This window comes from Carassius carassius, chromosome 25 (assembly GCF_963082965.1).
Source record: "Carassius carassius chromosome 25, fCarCar2.1, whole genome shotgun sequence".
NCBI classification, from domain to species: domain Eukaryota; kingdom Metazoa; phylum Chordata; class Actinopteri; order Cypriniformes; family Cyprinidae; genus Carassius; species Carassius carassius.
The window spans coordinates 16,016,433-16,029,191 of NC_081779.1; positions in this window are offsets into that span (position 1 = coordinate 16,016,433).

Below are 12,759 nucleotides of genomic sequence, written 5' to 3' on the forward strand. Positions count from 1 at the left end.
CAGCCTAGCAGGCTAGATAAAATTCATATAAATAGTTGTCCCAATATCTTAGTAAAGTGATATTTAAATGCTTAAATGCTTAAAAGCTTTGTGTGTTTTTTTTTTTATTATTATTATTGTGGGGGTTGAACTTATAAAAATGCAATACAATGAAGTTACAAAGTGATAAATAAACCTTTCTAAAAGGTCAGTCATATTTGATACTTAGATTTTAACAATAGCATATATATATATATATATATATATATATATATATACACAGTACAGACGAAAAGTTTGGACACACCTTCTCATTCAAAGAGTTTTCTTTATTTTCATGACTATGAAAATTGTAGATTAACACTGAAGGCATCAAGGGCTATTTGACCAAGAAGGAGAGTGATGGGGTGCAGCGCCAGATGACCTGGCCTCCACAGTCACCGGACCTGAACCCAATCGAGATGGTTTAGGGGTGAGCTGGACCGCAGAGTGAAGGCAAAAGGGCCAACAAGTGCTAAGCATCTCTCGGGGAACTCCTTCAAGGCTGTTGGAAGACCATTTCAGGTGACTACCTCTTGAAGCTCATCAAGAGAATGCCAAGAGTGTGCAAAGCAGTAAACAAAGCAAAAGATGGCTACTTTGAAGAACCTAGAATATGACATATTTTCAGTTTGTTCACACTTTTTTGTTATGTATATAATTCCATATATAATTCCACGTGTTAATTCATAGTTTTGATGCCTTCAGTGTGAATCTACAATTTTCATAGTCATGAAAATAAAGAAAACTCTTTGAATGAGAAGGTGTGTCCAAACTTTTGGTCTGTACTGTGTATATATATATATATATATATATATATATATATATATATATATATATATATATATATATATACACCATATACAGTATGTTGCTACTGTTTGACAGTGACGGGCTGCTGAAATGCAAAATCCTCGACGGACCGAAGACATTCAAACCTATAGACAGCCTTGACAGACTCAGATTCAGTGTCTCGGAGCTCTTGTGCGTCCCATGGGTGTACTGTCAGGCCTGACCGCACTGATCTCGCGTCAGTGTCACCAGTCCTGCTACTGTATGCATGTCAGCCTCTAGGATCCTCTGGGAAAGCATTTTTTTTCTCTTCCTTTTACAGTCGGTCGCTTTAAATGGTACAATGATCGAGCAAAATAATCAACTGCCCTTTGTTTTAGACAGCCCACCTCAATAGGACAAAATAAACTTATGGTAATGAAGCCTTATCATGGGCACTTCAGATGTGAGAGTGATGAGCTTTGCGTGCTAGTCAAGCAGAATCATCCAACACAAGCCCCACCATGGCAATGAGGTGCTAATATTTCAAGTCCCCCAAACTATGCCTCCCTTTCTCTGAACAGTACTGCTTTCATTTAAAAATATTACTTGCTCATATGATCTTCAGGATCTACTGACACTACAGTATATCGTTTAATAGTTAACTCTGGTCACTGAATCTCCAAAAGGGCAAAAAAATAAATAAAATAGTAATAATAATAATAATAATAATAATAAAAGGTCAACAGCATTATAGAACTTTTTACTGTTTGTAAAAATCACACTATCACACTCTTTCTCTGTGTTTATTTTAGACAGGCTGCCAGTCTATTCATTAGTGGAGGAATTTTTCGGGTACATTTTCTGCAGGTTATATCGGTATGCTTGTAGGGGAAAACAAGTGACTCTTAATGAGTGAGATGTTGATTCATTCATTCAACCAATTTATTCAAACCTGCTAATTCATTCAGGAGTGAAACGTTAAGTGACTTTTGACTTGTCCACATTTGCATTGTATTTCACGTTTTTGGCCCAAGTGTTCAAGTGGGTTTGAGGACCATGGGCAATTAATACATGGGAGATCTCCAGGTAAAAAAAAATATATATAAAGTATATATTAAAATGTCAAATGTATATGCATAATTTGACATTTTTTTAAGATGCAATCCTTTGCATCTTAAAATTAGCCTTCTAAATGTCTGTTCAGTAGTCCCTATAAGAGATCACACAATTTAGTAATCATGGTGCTTCGAATTAAGCTATATAAAAAGCAGTAGTAAATGTTCTAGCAAAAAGACACATCTAAAGTATCATACTCATCTTTGCACCAATTAAATGTGCAAAAAAAAAAGTATTACTAAATTATATGTAATATCTCATTATTATTCATATTTAACTCACACTGGAAAGGTTTCTGCGATATATTTCAAGAACATGATGCATGATGGAACACACTTTGTGTGGATTTAGTGTGCATTAAGGGCACTGCGCTTTGGCATTTTTAAGACCTGGGAAGTCTTACGCACATACTTCCTGTTGTGTGCATGTGCTCTTAAGTGGCCAAGAAGAGCTGTTTCCACGGATGGATATCACTGCAACGGGTTGATTAAGATTTAAAAAAAGCACTACACAATTTAATTGGTTTGCAGGCTATAGATAACTTTGTTAAATTAAGAGAACTGTGCTAGTGCATGATGCAAATCCTTTGAGAATATACATTTAAGAAACTGTAATAACCTATTTGAGGCACAAGTGAATGTACTTCTAAGTAAGATGTTTACCATGACTTTCTGAGGTGACAGCTAGAACAAGAACTACATGCTGTGAATTTATTTAATGTCATGATGTTAAATTGTGTTTAGAATAGTACCAGAATGTTTCTGTACTCCAAACACATTTCCTTTTTAACTCAAGCTTTTCAATTGTGTCAAATTACATATCATAGATCAGTGGTATGTCTTATCATAAGTCATCGATTTTTTTTTCATCAATGATGCATTAAATTGCAAATTTATTCATATAGCACGTATAAAACGGCCATGCAGCTGACCAAAGTGCTGTACAGAAATTCAAAATGGTTAAAATAATATAAAAATCAGCACTACACAATTAAACAGGGTCTCACCCTAATAAAAAAATAAGTAAATATATTAATAACACATGAGAAACAAAGTGTAAATCCATAAAAGACTAAGCAAAGACCATAATAGAAAATTTTTTGCAAGCCAAACAAAACAGATATGTTTTTAGGAAAGATTTAAATGTGGACAGAAAAGTCTAATCTCTAAATGGAGGCTATTCCACAGCCGCGGCTCAACCACTGAAAAAGCTTGATCCCCTCTTCGTTTAAGTCTGGAATGTGGGACTAGAAGAAGATTCTGATCACTGGATCTAAAGTGTCTGGACGGAGTATGGGTAAAGTAATTCAGATAAATAAATAGGGGCTAGATCATGTAAAGATTTATATTAAAATAAAATAATTTTTTAATAAATTGTGAGCGCTTTTGCAGCTATTATAAAGGAATCCGGCAGCAGCATTTTTAACTACCGTATTTTTCGGACTATAAGTCGCACCTGAGTATAAGTCGCATCAGTCCAAAAATACGTCATGATGAGGAAAAAAAAACATACATAAGTCGCACTGGACTATAAGTCGCATTTATTTAGAACCAAGAACCAAGAGAAAACATTACCGTCTCCAGCCGAGAGAGGGCGCTCTATGTCTTCAGTGTAGACTACAGGAGCACTGAGCAGCATAGAGTGCCCTCTCGCGGCTGTAGACGGTAATGTTTTCTCTTGGTTAATTTCTCTTGGTTCATTTCTCTCGTTTCATGTGAAATTAATTTTGATAAATAAGTCGCACCTGACTATAAGTCGCAGGAACAGCCAAACTATGAAAAAAAGTGTGACTTATAGTCCGGAAAATACGGTAGTTGAAGGCAATCAATTGATGACTTAGAACTACTGTACCACAGTATAGTGAATTGCAGCAGTCTAAGCTTGAGGTGATAAAAGCATGAACAGCCATCTCTAAAGTTTTATGATTTAAGATAGGTTTGATTTTTAATAGCATACAAAGTTGATAAAAACTAGAACTTATTACAGAGGAGATATGTTTATCAAGGTTTATGTACTCATCTAGCAAAGCTCCCAGGTTCCGTACATGTGAAGATCTAAACACTGATAAACTACCCAGATCTGAGCTTGAAGTCTGAGAATTGTCAGAGGGCACAGAAACAATCACCTCAGTTTTATCTTCATTTAAGGATAGAAAATTTTGGGCTAGCCAAAATGTAACTTCATCTAAGCATTTTATTAAAGAAGTAAAATAGAAGGGTAATTTATCTTCATAGGTAAATACATTTGGGCATCATCGGCGTAAAAATGAAAAGACACACCATGTCTTCTTAGAATGGTTCCCAGAGGCAGCATGCACAGGGAGAACACACACACACACACACACACACACACACACACACACACACACACACGTTTGTTTTTGTGAAAAGTGGGGACATCCCATAGGCATAATGGTTTTTGTACTGTAGGAACTGTATATTCTATCGCCCTTCACCAACCCTACCCCTTACACCTAAACCTGACCCTCACAGGAAACTTTGTGCATTTTTACTTTCTCAAAAAAACTCATTCTGTATGATTTATAAGTGTTTTGAAAAATGGGGACATGGGTTATGTCCTCATAAGTCACCCCTTTCCTTGTAATGCCTGTGTCATACCCATGTCATTATACAGAGTTGTGTCCTGATATGTTACAAAAACAAGAGCACACACACTTCTTCTTGTTCGTCCATTACAGTTGATGAAGACCATGGCACGTTTTGTCATTTTGTTGGGTTTGATGAGTGCGCAGAAGGCTGAAGAGGCCAATCCGAGCCCGGAATTCCCTGTGGCACACTGGACAGGTCAGGACACAGGACATGTCCTTCCTTGGTAGATTTGCGCTGCTGCCTCTTCAAGATAGCACAGGAGCTTCTCCTGCTCTCACAGAGAACTGCACCGTCCTGGACTTTTCTTCTCCAGGCAGGTCGGTCCTGTGCTAGGGATTCCCAGCTTTTCAGGTAAAGTCCAAAGCTCTTTAAGGAAGCTTTAAGGGTGTCCTTGTAGCGCTTTTTGGGGCCACCTTGTGCTCGCTTGTCATTTTTCAGCTCGCCAAAAAAGACTTGTTTTGGAAGTCTCACGTAGGGCATTCTGGTCACGTGGCCAGTCCATCTAAGCTGTTCCTTCGCAAGCATGGTGTAGATGCTGGGGATATTTGCCTTGCTGAGGACTTCCGTGTCAGGGATTCTGTCTTGCCACTTGATCCTCAGCAGTTTCCTCAGACAGCTCAGGTGGATATGATTCAATTTCTTGGCATGGCGCTGGTAGACTGTCCAGGCTTCGCACCCATACAGAAGAGTTGGTAAGACAACAGCCCGGTAGACCTTCAGTTTTGTCTCCTGCTTGCCAGTCCTTTCCCATACCGAGTCACGTAGACGTCCAAAGGCTGCGCTGGCCTTGACAATCCTGATGTTAACTTCATCATCTATGTGCACAGCATGAGACAGTGTACTACCAAGGTAAATAAACTTGTCAACGGCTGAAAGCTTTTGCCCATTCATAAAGATGTTTGGCTCAGAGTAGGGTTTCCCAGGAGCAGGTTGGTATAGGACTTCAGTCTTCTTTGTGCTGATTGTTAGGCCGAAGTTGTTGCAAGCTGAGGAGAGGTGGTCCATACTGTCCTGTAGATCTTTATTTGAGCCAGCAACCAGAGCACAGTCATCAGCAAACAAAAGTTCTCGAACAGTGACTTCCTCCACTCTAGTTTTGGCTTGCATCCTGCGCAGATTGAATAGCCCACCGTCAAAACGGTAGATGAAGTTAATCCCAGTGTTGTAATTCTGGAATGAGTCTTGCAGCATGGCAGAAAAAACCATGCTGAAGAGCGTTGGCACTAAAACGCAGCCTTGCTTCACCCCGTTTGTGATTGGGAACGGATCAGAGAGTTCTTGCTAGTCTCTGACGCTGGCCATCATGCCATCATGGAGATTGCGCACAATGCCAATGAACTTGTCTGGACACCCATACTTAGCCATGATTTTCCATAGGCCCTCCCGGCTGACTGTGTCGAATACTTTTGTTAGATCAACGAAAGCCAAATATAGATCAACATTTTGTTCTTGGCATTTCTCCTGTAACTGCCGAGCAGTAAATACCATGTTAGTGGTTCCGCGGTCTTTTCTGAAACCACACTGACTCTCAGGTAGCAGACCCTGGTCTAGATGGACAATTAGGCGGTTCAGAAAAATTCTTGACAAGATTTTGCCAGTGACTGATAGTATGGAGATGCCTCTATGGTTGTCGCAGTCCTGCCGCTTGCCTTTCCTTTTATATAGATTCATTATAGTAGTATCCTTGAACTCCTTGGGAACGGCTTCTAATTTCCACATAGCCTGGAAGAGGTCGGTCAGTTTCTCGACTAAGCGAGGCCCTCCAGCCTTGTAGATTTCTGCTGGAATGGCATCGGACCTTGGAGCTTTGCCTGATGAGAGAAGTGTTATGGCTTTGCTGATTTCCTCAATGGATGGTAGAACAGCCAAGGACTGGTTTATTTAAACTTGAGGCAATCTCACAATTGCCTCCTCATTTATGCATGATGGCCGATTGAGGACCGCGCTGTAGTGTTTGACCCACCTTTCAAGTAATTTGTCCTTCTCTGTAAGGAGTGTTGTTCCATCTAAGTTCAGAAGAGATGAAGTTCCTGAGTGTTGCGGACCATATACCTGCTTGAGTGCATTATAGAGGCACTTGGTGTTGTTACTGTCAGCGTAGGATTGAATCTCCACAGCTTTTGCGCACAGACAGGCATCTTGCATGACTCTGAGTCTCTGCTGAACAATCCTGCGAATGTTGAGGAAGGTAAATTTCTTGAACTTGAGCTGCTGTCATTCAGATATGCTTTATGCAGGCGATGTTTTTCGTCAAGGAGTGCTCGGATTTCTCCATCGTTCTCGTCAAACCAGTCTTGATGTGTACGTAATGGAACACCAAGTGATTCAAGGGCTGTAGAATGCAGCACGGTCTTGAGAGCAGTCCAGTCTGCCTCAACGTCTGTATGCTCAAAGCTTAGAGACTCCAGGTTATGGTCTAAAGCCTCAACAAAGGCCAGCCTGGTGTGTTACTGTTGTAGACGAGTGATGTTGAGACGCTTGACACGTCTTTGTCCTTGTGGGCGTCTGCTAGGCTTAATCCGGATGTTAAGTTTGGAGATAATGAGACGATGGTCAGTCCAACATTCAGCACCACACATTGCCTTGGTCACCCTGACATCGTGCCGGTCGCTTCTCCTCACGATGACGTAGTCAATCAAGTGCCAGTGGTGTGAACGAGGATGCATCCATGAAGTTTTCTTACGCTTTGGTAGTTGGAATATCGTGTTGGTGATGAGTAGGTCGAATTCATAGCATGTTTGCAGCAGTAGAAGACCGTTGCTGTTACATTTTCCAATACCATGTGCACCTATGACTCCATTCCATGATTGATGGTCACTTCCAACTTTGGCGTTGAAATCACCCAGTATCAAAAGTTTATCCGAGCTAATAATGACTTCCAAGTCATTATAAAACACACACACACACACACACACACACACACACACACACACACACACACACATATATATATATATATATATATATATATATATATATATATATATATATATATATATATAAATCTTACAGACTAAAACCTTTTTTGAACGGAAGCATATATATTCCATTTGTGCTTAGTTTTATCATCCAGTGCTGCTATATTATTGTTTCAACTATTGTCATATCGAGATACCTGCTAATTTGAATGCCTTACATGCCCCCTCTTGCTATCTGCAGCTGGATCAGTTAAGAGCACCTCAATAGAGCCGTCACATTCCTGCTAATTCTTTGATGAATCGGAGCAGTTGTGGACTTTTACGGCCACTGGAACGAGCTCTGTACACTGGCAGGACAGGAGGGGGCAACCAACGACTCGTATACAAGCCTCTCTCTGACAGATCGGCCAATTCACTCAAATGCAGCGGCACCATTAACGGCTCTTGTAAAACCACTGGTGACCTTTAAATAAATCTCCATGTCAAAGGTATTGCTGCCATCTGCAGATGATTATAGATGCGACAGAAGTCTGCTTTATCTTGTAAGAATTGTGCTCGTATTATTTTAAAGTTCTGTTCTTTTGGACAGAGGTGAATGCTGTTTGTTATAAAATAAAAATATGTTTTTCTGTACATTGTGAATGGGGCATTTGGTTTTTGTCCATAATGTCTTGGGAATTGGATAAGTTGTAGCAGCATAGATCACTGTATTTTTTTTCACCCATGCAATCCTTTTTTCATTGGCAACACCATTGAAAATATTGAGTTCTTCCACTCAGTTGCGAACATGGCTACACCTACAGACTTTGTTTGTGGGTGTTTATTGAAATAGTCAGTATGACAAGTGTAAATGGATGTTGTAGGGGAGTCAGTCTCCTAGGAAATGAGAAGACTGCAGTGCACTCACTTCACCCATAAATGCTTTGTGCCATTACTGCATAGCAGGAGGGAGCCACAATGTTTGAATCACCCTAAGCATTTCTGCTCTCTGTTCCACTTTACCAGAGCCCATAAAGTCAAACACAAAGAGACAAAGAAGCAGCACTTCTGTCTTGTCATATCACCAAACTGGCAAATCACAGACAGAGCTAGAGAGAAAGCAGGATAAGCCAATTACAGGTGGCTGGGCAGGCAAACCCACCCTAGAGAGTGCTGTGGAGATAATAAAAAAAATGTAAAAAATTGCTTTCATTCTTGAAAATTTCTTCCTGTCATTTGCTTATCTTCTGTATTCCTGTTCATCCTGAATAACAAAATCACCTAATGATTTGAATGGAGGCGGCTTCAATGATGGTGACCTCGTACCAATGTTAATTTGGGTTATCCATCAAATCTAGAAGCTTTTTGGGTGATGTGGTCCCTTTTACCTTTAGGAGCCAATCAGAATGTCTATTTTTAGCCAGCGCTAACACAGCGGCCTTCTAAGTGGCAGATGGTATTGGGGGGAAAGTGGGGTGCAATTTACAGTAAACAGATTCTTTATCCTTGGCAGGTCATGAGGAGCACTAGAACACCGACCATTTAATAATAGAGCCTTCCTGCAAATATAGGCCTGAGGAGTCTTGGGAAACATTTCAACATCTCACTGCTCATAATATCTGCAATTGTACGCATAATGCATTTCATCTAGGTGGAACATGCACACGCACGAACCAGTTACCATCAGACGTTGCTAGAAAAAGTCATTCCCCTTAAATTTTAAGCCAGGTGGATTTTGAATGCAACTTTAAAGCAAATTTATTTAAAGGGGTGGTTGATTGTGATTTTACTTTATGTTAGTTAGTGTGTAATGTTGCTGTTTGATCATAAACAATATCTGCAAAGTTGCAGTGCCGAAAGTTCAATGCAAATGGAGATATCTTTGAGAATTCTGGCAGTTTAATGCCTACAAAAATGGCTTTTTTGTAGGCATTAAACTGCCAGAATTCTCAAAGATATCTCCATAGATATCTCCAATATATATATATATATTTTTTTTTTATGTATTATTATTTTTATTTTTTTTAACAGAAAGATTTAAAAGTACTATTAACTTTTCTTTTTAATTTTACATAAACACCCTGGAACCCTTTTGCTATACCTGGACCCCATATGGAAACCCTGTAGTGAGTTAAAAAGTGACACCGCTAAATGCTACTATCCGGTTCTTACAATCTTGAAATAATGAAAATGTAGGCTCTCTTATTGACAGATTAGGTATCTTCACTACATGCCTCCCCAAGTAGTGATGTTCCCCTCACAGCTTAATGGATGATGAGGAGGAAAAGCATGAGAGGCAAGTAGCCTAATGTTACAATCTATGAGGTAAAGACACAGATTGCATTAGATCTGGCATTTGCAACCCATTGTGAGCTCAGTGGGATAGCATCTCTGCATAAAGTGAGTGCCTCTCAGCTTAAAGATAAGCAGTAGCATACAGCCTCAGTTTGTTACTTAGTGATTTCCTTGTTTTGTCTAAGACTGTATTTTTGCATAAAATTAGCAATTCAAATCAAGTTTTAAAACCAGACTGAAAATAAAAATACAATCTGACTAAAACGAACTAATTTACAGTTACTGATACACTTGCATAAGAATGTCTGTCCTTAAAATGTTACATTTTATCATCCTGATTTTTTTTTACCTTTGACAATGTTTTATTTACAATATAAATCAGATCAATCATTGTAAAATACTGCAGCTATAATTTAGAGATTATTATTTTTATTTTTTTTTGTCCAACAATCATCCTGAATTTTGTGTTTTGTTTGTGCCTTTTGTAAAAGGTTTAAATTAGTTCTCTTGAAGGAAGTTGTCTCCTTGAGCGGTTTACTTGTGTCACTGTACTGTCAGCTATAGCCTGAAGGAGGCTAAAATGAAGGAGTCTTGAGAGACAGTTGCTAGAGACACTAGGAGACAGTATTTCCAGCTCGAGACAATGATAGGCAGCCTATCAGCCAATGACTGACCATCATTATTGACTAATCACAGTTAAAAACTCTTTTTCAATCTGTACCCCACAGGACTTGTTACATCTGTATGGTGCTTTCCACAATTTTTTTTTTTTTTTAGCATTTCTCCAATGTTCAATGAGAAGAGGAACTATAGGAAATGTTGATTTTAAGAGATCAAACTAAATATACTATTTTCTACTGATTTCATATGACAGTTGCCATTTTTTTGTTAAAAGTGCAGGTTTTTCTTGCATATTTAACAAAATCTGGGGCATGTTTAAAATATAGTTTATTGTTATCTAGCTAACATTAAGTCATCACTTAGTATTTCTTAATATATATATTTATATATATATATATATAAATTTGCAGCAAACAGTATTATTGTCAAAATATTCACTGCTGAATCAATTTTAATTTGAAAAGTTGAGAAGGTCATGAACTCTGAGGTGTGACGGGGTCACAGGGATGTGATGTCTTTAAAACTGCTTTTCATGCTAGGTTCATTCCATTTTAGATAATGGTTTATCTTGCATATCTAATAACTCTCATAACAACAACAACATTTGCCTCTATGTCATGAGATGCCACTGTTTAAAGGCCTGTTATCTGAAGTCTGATGCGACCATAGAGAACTGATGCTATATAAATAAATAAATCCAGTACAGTTAAAAGTGACTTTATATCTGTACTTTATATCTGTATTCTAGCAAATGTAATTCTTTCATTTAAGATTGAACAGTAAATTCAATTTTGTTTATCACAAGATTAAGGACTTCCTGCATGCTATCTTTAAACTCTGTGTAACGTCATAAGAGATAATGCATTTGAGATCAGCATTCTGTAAAGACAGCGCAGAGGACTGGGAGGAGCAAAGGGAGTTATAGGAAGCCATGCTGCGTCCATCTAAATTACACAGTCCATAAAACTGTAATAGGGAGACGATCAGTAGCTTATATCAGTAAGACTTCGCAGGGTATTTACCTTTTTACATGGGTGTAAATTTTACAGGGACCAAGGACAGCGGAAACCTTGCCATCTTGACTGCAAGTGACTCAGAAATAGAGTCAGGGTCATGATTTGAGGAGATACTTTACTGCTACAATGTTATTATTTAATAATCCTATCTGACTGATGTCGACCTTACAGATGACCTTTTGTACATAACAATATGAGCTGTTAAAGGGTTAGTTCGCCCAAAAAGCAAAATTATGTCATTAATAACTTACCCTCTTGTTGTTCCAAACCCGTAAGACCTCTATTCATCTTCGGGACACAGTTTAAGATATTTTAGATTTAGTCCGAGAGCTCCCAGTCCCTCCATTGAAACTGTGTGTATGGTATACGGTCCATCTCCAGAAAGGTAAGAAAAACATCATCAAAGTAGTCCATGTGACATCAGATGGTCAGTTAGAATATTTTGAAGCATCGAGAATACATTTTGGTCCAAAAATAGCAAAAACTACGACTTTATTCATCATTGTCTTCTCTTCCGTGTCTGTTGTGAGCGAGTTCAAAACAAAGCAGTTTGTCATATCCGGTTCGCGCACGAATCACTTGATGTAACCGGATCTTCTTGAACTAGTTCACCAAATCGAACTGAATCGTTTTAAACGGTTCGCGTCTCCAATAACCATTAATCCACAAATTACTTAAGCTGTTAACTTTTTTAATGTGGCTGACACTCCTTCTGAGTTCAGACAAACCAATATCCCGGAGTAATTAATGTACTCAAACAGTACACTGACTTAACTGCTGTGAAGAGAGAACTGAAGATGAACACCCAGCCAAGCCAGATAACAAACAACAGACTTAAGGCCCAATCCCAATTCTACCCCTTAGCCCTTCCCCTTTCCCCTACCCCTCCATTTCGTGCCTTCACATGCAGGGGTAGGGGCGTCTCGATTCTCTTTTGGATGGAGGGGAAGGGGTAAGGGGAAGGGCCAGATAGCACTTCAAATGAAGATTTTTCGGGACCACACTTCAAACGAAGGGGTATGAATTATCTCGGCAACATGGCTGCATGCTACAGCGAACAAAAAGACACATAAATGTAAGCTTTTTTGGCATAAATAAAGATTTTAACTAAAATTAATCATTTGTTTTATGTTATATTCAATTGTGAGTTCATATTAACGGTCATGTTACTCAAACTAATGTTTGCAAAAAAAATCGCCTTTTTTTTTTTTTTTGCTAATTTGTTAACGTCATATCATTACAGACTGCATGAGAGTGCCACAGCATATGTCTGATCAGGGCGATAACTGCCGTAGACATTGATGGGGGCGAATCCCCCCAATAATTAGAAATCGCTAAACCATTTTCTCAAATATTGCCTAATCGAGAGAGAGAGAGAGAGAGAGAGAGAAATGGAAGTTGCGTGTATTCACG